At 38.4% G+C, this 17,743-nt stretch overlaps 1 long non-coding RNA gene across 1 annotated transcript in view; it reads right to left on the reverse strand.

Moving 5' to 3' along the window:
* Positions 1–4,869: 4,869 nt before the first annotated feature.
* LOC147578488 (uncharacterized) overlaps positions 4,870–17,743 on the reverse strand; it is a 25,826-nt gene continuing 12,952 nt past the window's right edge. The window contains exon 2 of the long non-coding RNA XR_015254298.1: positions 4,870–5,943. This is a non-coding gene — a long non-coding RNA (uncharacterized LOC147578488). The remainder of the gene's footprint in view (positions 5,944–17,743) is intronic.

Consider the following 17,743-nt stretch of genomic DNA (forward strand, 5'->3'; position numbering starts at 1 on the left):
ATAAATTTCTGTTGTTTAATCCATGAAACTTATGGTGTTTTGCTATGGCAGTCAAAGCTGACTAATACATGTGGAAAAGGAAATTGAAAGTGTTGAATAACTTGCATTATATTAAATAGAATATATATACCTCCTCACCAAATAGAAGTGATGGGCATTGGAGGGCACTTGCTGGAGTGAGCACTGAGTGTTGTATATAAGCGATGAATCACGGGAATCTACCCCCAAAACCAAGAGCACACTGTATACACTGTATGTTAACCAACTTGGCAATCAATTACATTAAAAATAAAGAAAAGAAAGGGAAAAAAAAGGGAAATGAATGGTTAATCTTCATTTCCACAGGACCAGACCTTCTGAGAATAGCATTAAAGATTAAGAAAGAGGACTTGATTTAGACACGAAGAGTAACTTTAGAATTAGGGACATATATGGAAAGAATAATTTCTTTCCTTTGTATGGAGCTTTACAGATAGCAAACCACCTTCCTACAAGTTGGCCTTCCATCATCCCTATAAATGCAATAAGAATTAGTATGTCTATCTTTAAAACGAGGAAACTGATCAAGACTACACAAGTTATCACTGGCGGCACAATGAACAGGGGATGAAGGATATACCTGCAGAAAAAGGATTAGAATCTTTCTGGCCATGAGTGTAGTACATAATGAGAGGTATAAAAGGACCAGTTTCGAAGTCTACTTTCCAAATATGCATAGCTAACAAGAAGAATTTGTTTTTAATTTTCTCCTCGTTTAACTTCACTTAATAGTATATTCCAAAATCAATGACCATTCCCATCACATTAACATTATCTACCAAATAAAAACTTCCATAGGACAACAGTGACTATAACTATAGCTGAGGTGAACTTGGGTTGATATCTTCAAACAAAAAACCATTAATACATTTATTAACCTGTGAATATTTCACCTAACAGATATTCAATAAACATCTATTTTGTTTCAGACATTACGTTTAGTGCTGAGTATATAATGGTGAAGAAGATAATTATGGCCCCTACCCTTAAGGAGCTGATACCCATTAATGCTAGTTCCAGTAAGCCAACATGTACTGAGAATCTATTAGGTAGCAACCACGAGATAGACAAGAAAATAAATATGGAAAAGTAAGATTTGATGATTGTAAGAAAAAATGATAAAAAGTTTTAATGCAGTATAATTATGATCACGTAGAAGTATGGGCTAGACACCATGGTTTCATGAAGTCAGAGACAGTCAACTCTTCTCGTGAAGGGGAATCAGAAACTACTTCATTTGAATTTTGCAGAATGAAAGGAAGAGCACTAGGTGCAGATTGTGAGGAAAGGCCTTTCGTTCAGGTGTAATAGCTGGCATAAATATATACAGGTCAAAATAAAGAGTAGGACCGGAGCAAAATCTTTCAGTTTCACATATTTTCATCTTTTTGGTAGATGGGTAAGGTGTAACCATGGATATATTCTGAGGGATAAAGAGCAATGAGGCTGAAGGTATAAATGGAACCAAATCATAAAAAGCTTTAAATGCCACAAAAAATAAATTTGCTTTGTTTTATAGGAAATCGGAAACCACCGTGGAGTTGTAAAGAGAGCGCTGAAATGATCAGACCTGTGTTTTTGGCAGATCTCTAACAAGAACGTGGAAAACAGGGTGGACAAATGTGAAACTGGAACCCAGGCGATATTTGGAATAGTCAAACTGGGGTTAACAAGGACCTCAACCAAGGCACTGACAGTGAAAATGAAACTCGTTTGCTGATACGGTTAATCACAAAGATCATCCAGCTTGCTTTCTTATTTTACGAACAAGACCTTCTTAGCCAGAGAGAACAAATGACTTATCCAGTGGCACATAGAACCAAGGTTAGAGCTCGGATCCCCTCATTTCCATTCCACCCCACCGGCCTCTACGTGGGAAGGCCTCACTCTCATCTTTATCTTATTTCACATAATGATAAGCACCTGACTTTCCAGGTCATCCTTCTCTTGGTCTTTTCATAGACTTCCACTCAAGCCTGATGCATTGCTGATCACATAATTAATATACAACATAGGTGGAGACTGAAGGATGTCCATGCCACTGAAAGCTGCTTCTTATTTCTGAGGGCTTTCAGTCTTAAAATAATTCATGAGCTATTAAGTGCAGGCACGAAAGCTGTCCCGTACCCAGCCAGTCACACAATGTCACATCAGTTGAGCCAGATCCAGAACAGAGTCTGAAGAGAAATGGTTCCTCAGGACATCGATAGCATAGAGTCCCTGTTGTCCTAAGAGAAGCACTTGGTATAACTGGAACCTCTTTTAAGTCAACTGGTATATTTCATAGCAACTCACATCAGCCTTAGAAATCAACCCACTTTGAGTAATAGTCAAATATTCAAAGTTATTGCCTGGGGTTATAATCTACGTTCCTATGTGTGAGAATCCCGACAAATACCTTGGCAATTTAACTTTAGATCCTTCATTTAAATTTTATCTGATCCTCACAGAGCATAATAGTACTTCAACTCCCCATATTCGTATCACTAGAGTTAAAAACATTACTTCGTATTGAAAAGAGTTGTTACCATTGGGATTCCCAAACTGCCCCCTGGAGGTCCAGCTGCTCAATCCATCTGCTGAGTGTAAAGGCATCTCTCTCACTTCAACTAAGTGTGAGAATAGAATAGTATTTCCAAATTCTTGATAAACACGAATCTTTGGGATTTGGGAATGAAACTTCGGAACCCCTGCAAATTCTTGAGAATTCTCAAAATCATAAGTTATTCCTATATTTTTCATAAGATTTTCTTTATGTGATAGTAATGAATGCCCATAATAATAAACATGAATCATTCATGGATAGGGTTACACTAAAAGTTTCAGAACTGTTCTATTAAAAAAGGATATAATAATAAATGAGTGTTTTATTCTGATCTAAAACAGATGATGAACTAAGTGATTTTCTTTGTTTCTTAAGATACTTTCAACATTTTGCATACTTTTTACTTGCTAGTGTGAAAATCAAAAATTGTTTAATACCTAAAAATTATGAAGTTTAGTATTATTTACAAAGAACTGTAACTGATAGAGTATATTCAAACACTGAAAATGCCAGTGAATATTATTGAGAGGTATTTGAACACAGTAACATTCTAATCTCCTAGCAAGGTTAAAGGCACTGCACAGAATCAAATGTTGAAATTACCAATTTAGGAACTCATTTCACTCCCAAAACTTGTTTATTCTTGGGGCATCAATCACAGGATTTAACATATACTATATGTATAAACTTCTATGGGGCGCCTGGGTGGCTCGATCGGTTAAGCGTCCAACTTCGGCTCAGGTCATGATCTCACGGTCCGTGAGTTCAAGCCCCGCGTCGGGCTCTGTGCTGACAGCTCAGAGCCTGGAGCCTGTTTCAGATTCTGTGTCTCCCTCTCTCTCTGCCCCTCCCCTGTTCATGCTCTGTCTCCCTCTGTCTCACAAATAAATAAACGTTAAAAAAAATTTTTTTTTAAAACTTCTAAATATTTATTTCATTTGTGAGATTGATGAACCAGTAGATAAGACAGTATCACAAACACGTTTATAACCTGGCAGCCAGTCTGTAACTAGGGAAGCCTGTCTCATTAGGATTGTGACCACTTCTGTCCTCCTTGCTCTAGCCATCATTCCAGGAAACATTTTTCTTGGACTTCACATCTCAGCACTTCCTACCCTTGCTTTTTTTTTAAATTTTTTTTAACGTTTATTTATTTTTGAGACAGAGAGAGCCAGAGCATGAACGGGGGAGGGTCAGAGAGAGAGGGAGACACAGAACCCGAAACAGGCTCTGGGCTCTGAGCTGTCAGCACAGGGCCCGATGCAGGGCTCAAACTCACAGACCATGAGATCATGACCTGAGCCGAAGTCGGACGCTTAACCAACTGAGCCACCCAGGCACCCCAGTTCCTACCCCCGCTTTTGACTTGAAGCTGCTCCAGTAACATTTTTACGTTGATTGTTCAACTTTAAGTCCTGTGGAATTACAATACTTTTCCCCATTTTCCGGATTTCTAAACTGATCTTTCTCAGTATTTGGGATTCAGAAAAACATATGATTCTCCCAAGAAATACCAGGACAAATTTTTGCATGGTGACACTGAAGCCAATCATCTCTTGGCAACCTGAAGTCACAACAGACATCAGCCATCACAGTAACCGAACCCGGACTTTGAGAATGTGAATGGTGAATTGATGTCTGCAGGGTATTAACATGTTCAGAAGTCAGTGATTTACACTCAGAGAACATACTTTTAATTTCAATGAAAAAAAAATACTTGCATTTCAACATTACATTAGCCAGATGACTAGAGGAGTGATTACTTTTTAAATTTCAGTCATTGCTCATTATTTATTTTGGAATGAGAAATCAACAGATATTCATGATACTTAGTTGCCCTGACATCTGTAAGGATAAGATGAATTTCACAAGTTATTCACTAAGTTTATCTCATTATAACAGATACAAATTATATTGCTCAGCTACTCAGAGAAATTTTCTAACCTTCTGTAATAGATGAAGTACATAGATAGAATAACTATTATAGGATTCCCATTGCTCCGAAGAAACGAGTTTGGCTTTTCTTAAGTTTACAAAACCGGCGTAGGCTCTGTAATCTCAACAATACCATTCTGGTCATTGTTGAAATAATTCTTGTGTATTTTTCGTGGATTTACCTGGGTGCTGAATACAAGAGATAGAGACCAAGGACCTAGTACAAGCACCTGACACAGCACCGTGACGTCTGGTTCACAGTAGAAAAGGGAACATCTCCATCAGGATCTCTGCTCTCTGATTAATGAGGAGGCATTCATTACAACTCAGGAACAGACAGCACTTTCACATACTGGGAACTTAATTTATTAGTTTAAGGGGCAGAGGTTAAGGAACACAACAAGAAAGAGAAAAAAAAAAAGGAAAAAGAAAGGACAAGAAGACAACTGGAGCAAAACAGAGACATGGAGTTGTAAACATAATGGGCTTAACAGTAATAATAATGACTTCTAGAATTAAGCACATATTTTAAATAAGTATAAAACCCTTTAATGATTAGAGTCTAAATATTAATGATTCAGCTAGATGTGTTATTTTAAATGTACCCATGCCACTTCCATTTATATATATACGAAACTGACGGTATTCTGTTGAGAAAACCAAAGAATATGGGATCCACTACAAAAAAACAGAATTTTTTGGAAGCCTTTACTTCCTACTGCCTACATAGCTAGTGTCTCAGTAGCCAAGCATTATTAGACAGGATGAGTCACTTTCAAACATGACCATTCCTTGGGTCTGGATGGAAACCAGAGCTGTCTGAATGCCAGAGACCCAACATAAGGTTGACGATAGAACTGACTTCTGTTTGCATCACTTCTCTCCCCGGATGAAACAATTCTCCAAGAGAGCTGGGACCTTTGCCATATCGTCTTCCAAAAGTGTACACATCACCTCGGACAGTTCAAAGGGCAGTTATTCAAAATCTCTTAGTTTGAAACAAATAAATGTATTTCTTTGGAGGATTCCTGTATAAACTCTCACATCAGCCACGGAGTTTATTATCACTGCCATAGCAATGTGATGTCATTTTAAAGTACCACAGCTTTGCCAGACACTGGCTAACCCTTCCCAAATCGATTTCTTCTTCTTCCCCAGAACACAGCTAGACTGTTTTCCAAACTTTCTTACAGTTGGGTGTGGCCACTAAACTAAGCTCTAGTCAATGACTTGTGAGGGGAAGTGACTGACCTACAAAGCCTCCCACACAAGGTCCTTCATGCGTTTCCTCTTTCTGCCAGCTCAGGAAGGGGATCTCGGCTATGTCTGGGTGCCATACTTGAAGACGACGAAACCACAAGATGGAAGAAGTCCGGCTTCTTGAGTCACCACTTAGAGGAAAGGCATCCACCAGTCCAGAGCACCTGTTTTGGATTATACGAGACCAAAATATCAATTTCTATTGCATGTGTGCTATTATGCATTTGTCACTGTTGTTAAAGGAGCTAGTGTCACCTTAACTATTACAAGAGTTATTGTGATGTAAAACCATGCTTTATCACCCCGTGTTCAGAGACTTCATATCATCTGTAAGACCAGCGTGAATCTGCACTAAAACAGACATATCACTCATGCACCATCACATTACCGCTTTTAATAATTAATTTAGAAAATGAAATTAATGGTTGCTCACCACTGAATTTCCGGGATCCCCTCTGCCTTATCTCGCTAGTTAAGTGATAGGCCTCGGGTTTATTTTTTTTTATCTTTCACAGCGTGCGATAGTCAATGCTAGTCGATAGCAGTAGTAAGAAGGTCGTTAAAATCCTGAATATTATTTATTCTTTTGAGATTTATTATTTTAGTCTGTATTCAGTATTTATACTTCCACAAAGGTGAAAAGAGCTCAAGGACATCAGAAGTTAATCCAGTCCAAAATCAATACAGTATGGATATGTATTTCCTCAGAATCAAACAAAAAAACTTTGATTTAAAGGTAAATTATATAAAGATATAGAGATAGAGATAGAGATAGAGACATATAAGGTTTTTAAAGAATCATCAAATCACTTAAAAGGATAGCTAATATCTGAGGAAGATAACTAAGATTATTTTGTAATACCGAGGGAGCTCACACTTTACAAGAAAAATGTACAGTTCTAAAGTGATCATCCCAAACTGCCAAGCAGCAGAGTATAATTGACTAATCTTTATTATTTATTCTGTCATCTTCTTCCCTTTGGTAAGTGTTTTGTTTCAAAAGAAAGAGAAATGCTATGGAAACTGCTTTTCCCTTCTCCAAAGAGTATCTGTAAGTCACATATGTTATAATACATTTGCATTCTTAAACAAATAGAACCCAGACAAACAAATTAAAAATGATTATTTATGCCCTCAGAAGCTGGGTTAGCCCGAAGTGCCAGCAAAAGGTCAACCATTGCCTCCAACTCTGCTGCGGATACCCTGACCGGGAAGCGCCATTGATAATGACCCCTCGGCTGTAGGGCTTGAAGACTTAATCATCTGACATGCAAGCAGCCCGGGGCGTTCGGAGCTGGCATTTTCCTTCGTGAGATGTACACAAACAATATGCATTTTAAACAATTCAAAGCCCCGGCGCCTAAAATAGACCTGGCACCGGGCCCCTCCGCAGGAGCGGCTTCTCACCATCTCAGCTCGCACGCAGAGGCACATGCCGGGGAATGTGGGGCTGGCTGCGGCAGCTGGAACAAGACGCGGCGCACCTACCGTTGGCATCTTCCCCACATTTCAAGGCACGCCTGTCATCTGTATCGTCGGAAACTTAATTGCAGGGCGCTGTAACTCCAGCCTCTTTGGAGAGGAATTGTTACGCGTTGTGCCGAGAAGGAAAACTCTCTGCTCAGAAAATTTCACCCTTCTCTTCCGCGCGACACCTGAACTGAAGGCATTTGCACGCAATGGCGTGGTTGCTGTGTCCCAGTAAGTGGTATCGCTAGGTCTTCGTGAACGGAAGCGCGGAACATCGGGAGGGACATTTCGACTACCCCTGAGATTCACCCAAGGCCTCCGGAGAGCGCTTTCTCTTGATAAAACCGAGGCAAAGAAAAAAGCAGTGCATCTAGAATCTGCGTTTTCTGATGCCGGACAGGAACATTTAGGAACGTTAGAAATGAATATCCGCGGGGGAAAGAATCCTCAGAGCTGATCAAAACGACTCTCAGCGTGTCAGTTGGAAACCTATGTTTTAAAGAAGAAGAACCATTTCTCTTTCATATACAAGAAAAAACGAAAGCCATCAGGGGCTTCTTCTGTTTAAAATGCCAGTTTCGTCTCGCGACCAGAACTACCAAAACTCCTACCTACCACTTTCTAGACGGTCAGTGGGAAACCTCCCTCCTTTAGCTCATGTCGTTAGCTGAGTTGCACGTGGCCTGTGATGCCATTCTTCCATCCAGGAAATGAGGAGGGCTTACATTCTGCACGCCATGCAGACACCCCAGAACTGGCCAACCGAGCCCAGACGAAAGGCCATGAGTCAACTTCAGCTATAGGGCCATTTGGCAGGAAATCACTATTGGTAGTCGTTGGTCCCACCATTTATTCATTTAAGAAACATTTTCAGAGCTCGGTGCTATATTTGGTGGGAAGATGGCTCTAGGGAAAAAGAGCCAGCCAGATGTGTATGCAGATGGCCAAGGCAGGCAGTGCTGCATGTGCTATGGAAAGATTCACCCTGGGGTTATCCGTCACAGGTATTTGATGCTTGTTTCGCTATCGAATATTTTACAGAATTTATTTCATCCACTGAAGGGTTTAATCTTAATAAAAAGAGAGGGAGACAAAAATAAAACAAAACACACCAAAAAACTTCACACCATGAAATGTGATGTCTCTCTCCTATTTTTTCCATTGCTCAACACCAAGAAAATGAAACCTTTCTCTTACCATATGTTGTGTTTTAATAAACTGTACATTAGTTTCATTCAACTGCTCCAGCCCCTGGCTATCCACTTTTCTGTATATTAGTTTTAAATACACATTGCTTGCAATAACGCTGTAGCAGGAGCTGTGCCTCAAGTGAAGAAATGGTTAGGATTGCTTTACATTTGCAGTCCCATTGAAAACATTTATTCAATCAAAGGGAAAAATAAATGTGGTCCCTCAGCTCTGTCAAGTATAAACTGTTATTGATCCCCTAAATGAAATTTGTTCATGCTGATCGATCAAACACATTATCTTTTTTTCCAGTCTATTACCAGCAATTGGAAACTCTCAAGCGTCAATAGTTGTTTGACCACATACAGCTGTAAATTTAGACGATTGCTTTCAAACCTGAATTATTTCTCCCCATCCGTCTCTCCCAAAAAGTGATGTCGACATTGAGCTGATTTCTCTCTGAGCTGATGGTTAAAAAAATAATTGAATAACATGTTGACAATAATTGGTGTCTCTCCCGCTAAGCTACAAGGCAGGGAAGAGTGGAAGCTATAAAACACGCTTTAGTGACAGCAGACTCAAAGCCCTTTTCCCTTTTCCTGGTCTCCTTACACTGGGGGCCATCTCACCTTCCTTATACATTGTTAACCACATTTGACACAGAATCATTCATTATTGAACTTTCCTCCTTACACGTTCTGTTAGCATTGGTTGGCTTCTGACTTATTACACTACTCCAGTCTCACGCACTTTACATGACAAACTAATCCACTAGGAGCGCAACCTCTCCATAGAACACCCAATGTTCCTAGCATAGGTGGACTTTAGAGGAGTTTAAAGTTCCACTGGATCTCGAAAAGCCAGTCTGACTTGATAAAGGCAATGGATTCCATTTATTCACCCATTTATTCATTCAGCAAGCCTGCTAGCCATTCATTCGATCATTCATTCATTCATTCATTCAAGTTCATAGTTCTGCCTTCTATTTTTTAGACACCACTATAAAATGGCCTATTATATCATAACACTTATTGCACTGCAAATCAAACTGAATTTCCTGCACACTTAGTGAAGTACAGTACAATAAGTCAATTACATGGATGTTGAGCCTGGCCCCGATACTAACACCATGTATTAAGTTCTGTAGTCATAACAAAACAAATCTGACAAATCCCAGATCAGATCTATATTGTCCCACCAAGTTATGAATCATTACAGATAACCAGAGGACCATAAGCATTTGTGTAAAATAAGCCAATGATTTCACCCCCACTTCAGCAAACAGTGAGACTGCCACTGTCTTTATACTATATCTCAATAATGATGTACTTACATCTCACAGAAAGAAACCATTGCTAATGAAAATTCTATCCATGAATGGATACATGGGTTGGGCTGGTTCAAGTTCTGTGAAGCCTTTTCTCCCCTATTTCACAATTTTACTATTTATCAAAGCAAATCTGCTTCTACTTTAGACAGTAAAATCAGATTCTCGCCACTAGTTTCCAATCATCAACTCTCTAGAATTCACGTTACATCTTCAAAAAGAACTTAATTTAGAATAGATTATATATATATTTTTACAGTAACTTTCACCTCTTAATTGCCATCATTAGGGACCTACTTTCTACCGCTGTCAATATCATACATGTTTGTCTTCCGTCTTGCTGATAGGTAATAATTTTCCAAGTAAGCTTAGGGGAGCAGTGATTCTTTATTAAAACTAATAAAAGAGGAAATCACAGGTTTTTAAAAATTAGTCTGGAAATTATTACTGACAAGTCTGTCTTGAATTTCTAAGCAGAAAAGAAACAGTGGGGAGTTAACACGACTTGTCACCACAGCAAGCTACTGGCTTTCCTGCCTTACACTTCCGCTTGTGCCTTGTACAAGTAAGTTTTAGCAGGTGCCATTCTACTATTGTCTGAAGCTCCATTTTTCTTATGAGTGATAAAGGTAGGAGAAAACATAAAATGCATCGATTTATAAAACCATATTTCAATGATGGTTACTAATTATAAATCTTACTACTCCTGACACAAATATGATAAGAAGTAAGTAATAGATACCAGGAAAGAAATCACTCTATAAGAAAAAGCATTGTGGAATGATAAAGACCAGTAAAAGAATATTTGTATTTCATTAGAAGCTCACGGTGAGACTAGAAATAACTACAAGTATTAGAGAACCATATTCTTCTTTCATCAACTCAATTCACCTTTGGATTTTTGTTCTGTCTTCCATTTGGGGAAGTCTCAACTGGTAGACAAAATGTAGTTGCTGGAGAGAGGTTTTTAAGAAAAAAAAGAAAAGGCAATGTTTCTGACCTGTTCACCACCTGTCAGAATTCCAAAGTCATTGTTCCTTCTACTTTCTAGGGAATTCACACAAAAATGAACTTCATCTTAGCTCTATTAAATCAATTATCAACCAAGAAATATTTTTAGAATGAATTGCCATAACATAATGAGTGATATGAAGCTTTATGATTTCTGCTAACTAGGATAGAAGCATTTGATATGACATATACTTTACCTTCAGAAATGGCGCTATTCATAATACAATGGGAATAGGGCACTTTAAAATTAATATTGACAAATAGTACTGAGGGTTTCTATAATGTTAAAAAAATACACATTTCAGAAAGTCAAACATAATTCTCATTTTCTCCTTATAGGAGAATCTATGCAATTGAAAGTCCAAATTAGTTGGAAGTGATTTTCATGCTGTATTACTGGATGTGGGGAAAAAAATTTCTTGATTCCTCAATCTATTCAATCTTCTCCCTATGTACTTAGTATAACCATTTAATTCTGGTGTATGGTTATATAGATGGGAATCCTGAAAACAATGACCAAAAACAAGACAAATATTCATAACGGCAACACTGAGAGCATATGTATAGTTCATTCTACTATAAGGAAATTCATATTCTTAGGATGTTCATAGTCACAAAAACCTTAGTTTGAGCAATGAACTATTTTAACTTGAACCATAACTATACAGAGCTCAACTAGTAATAATTTCCATCTAACCAAATATAGAAAGCTGCTGTTCAGCTCTGATTTGTTGTCTCTAAATGGTTTTTCAGGGATAAAAAGGAATGTGAGTATGTGTTATGTGAATATCTAAGTCAGAGTGCCTTTGCATGGTAGCGTAGGGTGTAGGATTGGTCTTCCATTTATGCAGAAGCGTTGGTCTTGTTGAAGTAATAGCAATGTTTCCTTTAAAGTTAGGGAAAGGGGCGCCTGGGTGGCGCAGTCGGTTAAGCGTCCGACTTCAGCCAGGTCACGATCTCGCGGTCCGTGAGTTCGAGCCCCGCGTCGGGCTCTGGGCTGATGGCTCAGAGCCTGGAGCCTGTTTCCGATTCTGTGTCTCCCTCTCTCTCTGCCCCTCCCCCGTTCATGCTCTGTCTCTCTCTGTCCCAAAAATAAATAAAAACGTTGAAAAAAAAAATTAAAAAAAAAAAAAAGTTAGGGAAAAAGGCTGTACAGACAAATATTAGAATTAAAATTACTTTCAATCATTGTGTATCTAAATCAACATCAGATTATCCACTTTGGATCCATCATATATTTTTTAATGTCTTTTAATTTTATTATTATTATTTTGAGAGAGAAAGAGTGCGGGAGAGGGGCATAAGGGAGGAGAGAGAGAGAGAGAGAGAGAGAGAGAGAGAGAAAGAGAGAGAGAGAGTCTCCTCAGCAGGCTCCACAGTCAGTGCACAGCCAGAAAACCTGGGGCTCAATCCCACAGCTCTAGGATCCTGACCTGAGTCAAAATCAAGCACCGGATGCTTAACCGACTGAGCCACCCAGGTGCCTTGGATTTGTCATGTTTCTTAATTGCTCAACAATAATCATAAATAATGCTTATTGAGGCACTATTTTAAGTGTTTGAAATGTATTCATTATTGCCATCTTCACAATAATCCTATATGGCATAATAACTTGTGTTGAGTCATAGGGTTCCTTAGTGGTAAAGCCACGAATTGAGTTCAGAAAGGCTTGTTTTCAGAAGCCACTTCCTCTACCTTATTTTCCTTGTCATATAAAACAACATTAAGAAATGCTAGCTGTCAGATCTCTTTGCTTTTCAAAAGATGAGCTAGAGAACTATCTTTAACAAGTAAAAGGAAAACTGAACTTCTGATTTTGTTACTTTGAGAAGACTAAATACCTCCTTAAACAAGTGTACTTATCCTTCTAAGAACATGGCAAATTTATCCGTCTCTCACATTTGGATCATCTAAATTTACTCTGACCGTCAACTCAATGATACAAATTCGGGGATCCTTAGGGCCAAATGGGCCATCCAGGGATCCTGATATCTCCTTCTTGCTCAGAGAATGCCTTCTAACACTGTCCAACAGGCTGAGCAATAGCTCTAAGACTCTGAGTAGCTTAAGAACATGGATAGTATCATGCTCATTTATGCCTCTGCAAGGATGAGCCCAGTGCTTGGGTCAATGTTTGGATGCCATGTGGTAGATAGTGCAGTGTTTTGGAGGTTAATCTTGAGGATTCGATGTAATAATAATTATACTAAGCTAGGGGCCTTCAAATACCCAAATTCTGTAAGATTCCTCACAAAGAACAACAATAGCCAAATCAGAACAAAATATTACTATACTTAGGCCCTGGCAAGCCCTTAATAGTTCTTCACGTGGGAGCTATTGATTATTACTAAAATGTAAACTATGACTTTGACTTAGAGGCCAAACAAACAAACAGGCAAAAATCTTCTGCTTCCTCTTCCTATATACACACACAACTGGGGCTCCTTCCCACTTGATCTCTCCTCTCTAGAATTTTCCCCTCACTTCCCAACAACTGTGGTTGCCCCTAAGTCTATCCTGTGGCTCTTTTGGCAGGAACACTGGTTTTGTTGTTGTTGTTTCTTTGTTTGTTTGTTTGTTTATTGGAGTTTTGGCTGTTCCAAATAGGGCCAACTTTAGCCTGCTCCTCAGCTCGAAGTGTGTTAAAAAGAAAAATTTACCCCATGCTACCCTCAGTCTAATTGTCTACCCTGCTTCAGAATCTGCCTGTTTTTGTTCATTTTCAAATCTCTATAGGTCACTGTGTGTGTGTGTGTGTGTGTGTGTGTGTGTGTGTTTATTTCAGAGTTTATAACTGCCACCTATAGGTACATTAGGTTCAGTAGGAGCTTATTCGACCATACCAGGATTGGAAGTCCTAAATTAAATGAAAATAAGTAAATAATAAATAAATAGCCAATAATGCTTCCTAGATATTCTCTACATACACAAACGATAACCAACCCCACCAGGAAATGCATGGTTGTTGAATCAAAGGCATAAGCAGCAATTCCTAATGGGGCTCAAATGAAAAGAAACTAATTTTAGTGGTTTGATGAACAAGCTCTATCTAATCTCTTAATTCTCTAAAGTAGACCAGTCACCTGGAAATTTCCTGACAAGACGTGCATTGCTATTTACCATTGTCTACCCATATCTATCATAATGCCAGCTACATAATTGCTATTTAATAAATATCTGTTGTATAAGTGAGGAAAATGACTACTAATAAATATTATAAAAGAATTGAACAAGGTAATAAAGAAAATCAGAGACATAACTCATTATTATATCTCAACTGAGTGTACATAAATAAATCATACATACAATAAAGTTCATACTTCATTCTGGATCTCAAGAAAAGAAAAAGAAAATTTACCAACCCAGTCAAGGAAAGTTGAAAACTTCTGCAGACGGCTACAGAATAAGTCTGGTAAAAATAAGGTGAAGACAGGAGTAGGATTTCTTAAAGAAGTTGAATTAAAAAGAAAGAGACCTATCCCCTCCTGAGAAAAGGAAAAAAAGAAATTAATTGGCTGATAACTTGGCGATATCTACCTTGGTATAAAATAAAGAAAAGGGCAGCAGAAACCTGCAGAGCTCTCTTCTTGACCCTAGGCATTTTTAATTTCCTAGAGAGTGCTTCCCACTCCCACACTGTTGTTTTGGATAATAAAAGGCCTTATGTGGTGAATGTGAGTCATACACATTTAGAGGAAGTAAAGTTTCAGGCAGTAATCAAGGCTTCAGTGGGCCCAGCAAGCTTCTCAGGCCACATGTGCAAGGATTTGGAGAAAAGTTATCTGAGTCCAGCCCAGAATAAAAGCACTAGCTTCTGTGGCTTTTTAAGTCATGTCAAAGCAACAAAGTAGCTGAAGTGTCCATCTGTGTCTTGGGTTATAAACCTAAAGTCAGTCACCAGAATGGGAGAGGAATGTTTCTGCAGTAGCAATTAGGACCCAGTGGCTGTGGAGCCCTGACTGGTTCGCAGGGTTGAAAGAAACTTGCAATCCCCACAAGCAAATTTTGAAACCCTTGGCACAATGACTAAAACAGAAAACTTAGCTGAAACACCCCAAAGAGAAACCGTGGTCCTCCCACACCAGGTCAAGAAACAAATCCCAAACCTGATAGAGTGAAGATGTTAGCATCGCGTAGATGCAAACAGAGACAGAGATACTGTCTATCTTCCCAGAAAGATAATTGGATGATTACTGCAGTGAGTCTTTGGGCAGCTCATTTCCTCTTGCCACGGACAAGATTTTTCTCTGAAAATGAGGAGACCCAAGAAGGTGACCTATTAAATCACTTCAAGCTATGAAAAATTCATATGCTAAAAAATGATGGGGAAGCAAAAGACACAAGTGGAATATTGTATTTCCACTCCTCTGTAGGATGGGGCAACATATATTAAACACTGATTTTCAAGACATTTGATATCAGACAATGAGGAAGGCGATATTCATAAGATGGAAACGAATAAAGTAAGCCCTGCCATTTTTCCAGCTCAGCTTTGAGAGAGTTTGAGAGGTAATTCGAGAGCTCTAGAGATCTTCAGATGATTAAAGCATTTGGCAAAGTATTGTCATACACGTGAAGAAAATTACCCAATAGTAAGGAAGGAATAACTAGAAGAAAGAGTACTCACACGAGGCCAGAAAAATTGCCTGTTCAAACCAGCCTCATATTAGAAAGTCTCATAATCCATGGGGCATTTAGTACTCAGACAAATCTCATTTCAATAGTGGGGTAAAAATAACCATAGATTAATACTGCTTTAGCCATGCCAAACATATCTTAAAAAGCAAGCTCTAGGGGCGCCTGGGTGGCGCAGTCGGTTAAGCGTCCGACTTCAGCCAGGTCACGATCTCGCGCTCCGTGAGTTCGAGCCCCGCGTCGGGCTCTGGGCTGATGGCTCAGAGCCTGGAGCCTGTTTCCGATTCTGTGTCTCCCTCTCTCTCTGCCCCTCCCCCGTTCATGCTCTGTCTCTCTCTGTCCCAAAAATAAATAAACGTTGAAAAAAAAAAAATTAAAAAAAAAATAAAATAAAAAAAAAAGCAAGCTCTAAAAACATCAATTTCTAAGTAATTAACTGGGTCCCTGAACAAAGTTCAAGAATATTTATAGCAACATAAACATACCTAGCACAAGAAAAGGCAAAATTCACAATCTCAGGCATCCAATGAAATGTTATCAAGTGTGCAGAGAAGCAGGAAATATGACCTATAATGAGAAAAATCTACCAGAATAGACCCATAATTGACACATGTGTTACAACTGGTAGAAAAAGACAGGAAAATAGCTATTATTGCCATGTCTCCTATGTTTAGAAAATGTAGAGAAAATTTTGAATGTGTATTTAACTTATTTAAAGTTCTATGAAAAGAATACAAGTTAAATTTTAGAGATGAAAGGCAGATCAGACATTTTGAAAGAGAAGACTTGTGAATTTGAAGATATATCAATAAAAACTATCCAAAATAAAATGCACAGAAAAAAAAAAAAACAACATAAAAAGGTAAATAGAGTGTCAGTCGGCAGTAAGCTGCCTGTCAACTTTAAGAGGTCAAATATGTCATTGGAGACTCCACAAAAAAGAAGGGGTGTGGGCATGACTGAAAAACAAAGAGCAATCGCTGAATTTTTTCTAAATTTAATAAAAACTGTAAACCTTAGGGGGCGCCTGGGTGGCTCAGTCAGTTACGTGTCCAACTTCAGCTAAGGTCATGATCTCATGGTTCACATATTTGAGCCCTACGTCAGAGCCCGGAGCCTGCTTCAGATTCTGTATCTCTCTGCCCCTCCTCTGCTCATTCTGTCTCTCTCTCTCTCTCTCTCTCCCTCCTTCCCTCCCTCCTAAAAAAAAAAAAAAAAAAAAAAACACACACACAAAATAAAACATTAAAAAAATAAAGAAAACCTATAAAACATAGATTCAAAAAGTTCAACAAACCTATGCTTCAGAAACATGAAGAAAATTACACAACGCACATTGTAAGCATAGTGCTAATGACCAGGGATGAAGAGAAAAACATAAAAGCAGTCAGAGAGAAAAGAAATGTTTCATACAAAAGAACAAGACGGTTCTTGTTAGAAACTTTACAAGTGGGAAAACAGGAACAACACGGATAAAGTACTCGAATTCTATATCCAATGAAACATCTTGCAAAACGACAGGCAAAGGCTCTCCCAGACATATAAAAGATGCGATAATTTATCACCAGCAAATCTGCTGTGTGGAGAATGCTAAAGGAAACCTGTCAGTTAGAAGGAAAAAAAAAAATGTCAGTTGAAAATACGGATCTACATGAAAAAATAAAGTTTACAAAAAATGGTAATTCCGTGGAAAAATAAGAATTTTTTTATTATTTAAATATTTAAAAAAGATAATTCAATATTTATACAAAAATAATGTAATATGAAATTTGTAACATATTTAGAAGTAAGATATAGAGCAATAAAATTACAAATATCAAGAGTGAAGAAATTAAAGTATGAAGTTTTAGGTTTCTTATCATATACATACTGTTTAACATCTCACAAAGACTGTGATAAGTTAAGGCTGTGTACTATAAACCCTGAAGCAATCACTAAAAGGACAAAACAAGGGTTGTCACTGAAGAGATAAAGAAAGAGATAAAATAGAATTATAAAGAGTACTTAATTAGGGGCACCTGAGTGGCTCAGTTGAGCATAGGACTTTAGCTCCCGTCATGATCTTACAGTTTGTGAGTTCGAGCCCCACATCGGGCTTGAAGCTGTCAGCCTGTCAGCACAGAGCCTACTTCGGATCCTCTGTCCCCCTCTCTCTCCATCCTCACCTGTGCTCTCTCAAATATTAAAAAAATAATAATAATACTAATTACTTAATTGACCCAAAAAATGTTTTTTTTTTAATTTTTTTTTTCAACGTTTATTTATTTTCTTTGGGACAGAGAGAGACAGAGCATGAACGGGGGAGGGGCAGAGAGAGAGGGAGACACAGAATC

The sequence above is a fragment of the Puma concolor genome, chromosome C1 (assembly GCF_028749965.1).
Source record: "Puma concolor isolate L17-30 chromosome C1, mPumCon1.1.hap2, whole genome shotgun sequence".
NCBI classification, from domain to species: domain Eukaryota; kingdom Metazoa; phylum Chordata; class Mammalia; order Carnivora; family Felidae; genus Puma; species Puma concolor.